This window comes from Phodopus roborovskii, unplaced genomic scaffold, assembly GCF_943737965.1.
Source record: "Phodopus roborovskii unplaced genomic scaffold, PHOROB, whole genome shotgun sequence".
In the NCBI taxonomy this organism is placed as follows: Eukaryota; Metazoa; Chordata; class Mammalia; order Rodentia; family Cricetidae; genus Phodopus; species Phodopus roborovskii.
Window position 1 is genome coordinate 8933174 of NW_026126598.1, and position 2337 is coordinate 8935510.

General features: G+C 39.4%; 1 non-coding gene across 1 annotated transcript; it reads right to left on the minus strand.

Annotated features, from left to right (window-relative positions):
• Positions 1–1707: 1707 nt before the first annotated feature.
• On the minus strand, positions 1708–1814 carry LOC127237052 (U6 spliceosomal RNA). Its single transcript, XR_007835816.1, has one exon. It is a non-coding gene; the product is annotated as a U6 spliceosomal RNA (small nuclear RNA).
• Positions 1815–2337: the final 523 nt, after the last annotated feature.

The following is a 2337-nucleotide window of genomic DNA, read 5'->3' on the forward strand; positions in this document are numbered from 1 at the left end:
CAATGTGAATCCTATGACTACAGTAATAACTAGCCTGGTAAGCTAGGGCCACTTGTACAATAGTGGCACAAATGTTATGGGAGTAACTACACACTTTCTAATTGGATTTAAAGACGCTCCAAAACATGGAACCCATACTTGGCATCATTAATGGGGCCAAAAATCATTAATGGACCCAAATATGTTATATACCCTAGGGAAGAACCTACCACAGATTGATTCTACTAAATGATTATAGTATTAAGCCAACTCCTAATGACTTACTAGTACAGTCATGTATTAGTGCTTCTCCCAGCCCTCATCAAAGAAGCTTATTCTTAGAGTAAACAGCAACTAATATGGCGACCCACAACGAGTCAACCTGCAAAGAACAAGAGGCTCTGAATACTCAGCCTTAACGGGACATCTTTTTCTCAGCAAAGAAAATACTTTGTAAACAGGCAAAAGTGATGAGATGACACTGAATATGATATCATTGGAAAAATATATGGTTGGAAAAATTAGAATCAGCATAAACTAAAACCTATAACTAAAAAACACCAAAATTTCAGTTATATTTTAATACAATGGAATTACTCCATGATCTTTGTCCTGAAAGAGTGAATCATATTTAAAATGTTGCTAAGAATAGATTTCTTTTTTAATTGAAATGGGTTTTTATACAACATATTCTGATTAGTTTCTTCTCCCCCTAGTCCTTCCAGTTCCCTGCCTATCCATCTCCCCTCCTATCCACATCCACACCCTTCCTGCCTCTCCTTAGAAAACAAACAGGCATCTGAGGAATAATAATAGAATTTTAAAAGGCAAAACAAAAATGAACAAACAAATCAGAATATGACAAAACAAAAAGAAGAAAACGAGCCCAAGAAGAAGCACAAGAAACACACATAGACACAGAGACACATACATTCATTCGCAAAGGAATCCCGTATAAACACAAAAATAGAAGCCATAATATACACTCAACGGACGTGCAAGGTGAAGTAAAGCAGAAATAAGATGCCATGACACAACATTATGAGACAAAGAACCTCCAAAGATGCCATTGTATTTGTTTTGTGTTAGCCATCTACTGCTGGATGTTAGGCCTACCTTTAAGAGTTGTTTATTTCCTGTGGGCTGGAGAAATGGTTCAGAGGTTAAGAACAATGGCTGCTCTTCCAGAGAACCTGGGTTCAATTCCCAGCACCCACATGGCAGCTAGCAACTGTCTGTAATTCTAAGATCTGACACCCTCACACAGAAAAACATGCAGGCAAAACACCAATGTACATAAAATTTTTAAAAATAAATTGTTAATTGTGTAACTGGATCTATCTAAGGGGCACCTGACCTCAGGACTAGTATCTATCCCTGGAGGATGAGCTAGTTTGTTGAAGCCCATTCCCTATGGTGGGATGCCATCCATGTTCAGCTTTAACACAGTGCCTCAACTTAATTAGTCAGGCTTTGTCAACCCCCACCTCCATAGGAGCCCTTACCCTGTGGAAGAAGGGTATGGGAGTGGGCTGGGAGAGGTAAAGGGGAGCAGGAGGAGGGAGAACTGTGATCGGAAAGCAAAATGAAATTTTAAAAAATAAACTTAAAAGCTAAAAAAAGAAAAGAAAAGAAAAGTTGTTTGTTTCCCTAGTGAGACTCCCTTGAAGAAAACTAAGTTTTGATCTGCAAGTGACTATCAATCAAAGGTAACTTCTGGGTTAGGGAAAAATTATGGAATGTTTCATGAATCTGAGTATCATCCTAGCCCAGGGGCCACACTAATCTTCTCTGTATTGTTCCAACTTTAGTATATGTGCTGCCAAAGTAATCACTAAGTGGTATATGTCTTAGTTAGGGTTTATTGCTATGAATAGACATCATGACCACAACAACTCTTATAAAAGAAAACATTTAATTGGGATGGCTTACAGTTCAAAAGTTAGTCCATTATCATCATGGCAGGACATGGCCTGTATGCAAGCAGACATGGTGCTGGAAAAGTAGCTGAGAGTCCTATGTCTTGATCCACAGGCAACAGGAAGTGAGCTGAGTGTCACACTGAGTGTAGCTTGAGCAAAAAACACCTCAAATCCCACCCCACAGTGACACACTTCCTCCAACAAGGCCACACCTACTCTAGTAAAGCCATGCCTCCTAATAGTGCCATTCCCTGTGAGATTATGGGAACCCATCACATTCAAGCTACCACAGTACATTTATAGCATATCTCCTCCCAAAATTCAGGTGTCATTATCATGGAAGACAGGGCAGAAAGACTGTAAGAACCAGAGGTAGTGATTGACTACACTGAAGCAGTGTTTTCCAAGCACAACAGGGGAATTGCACATATGAATT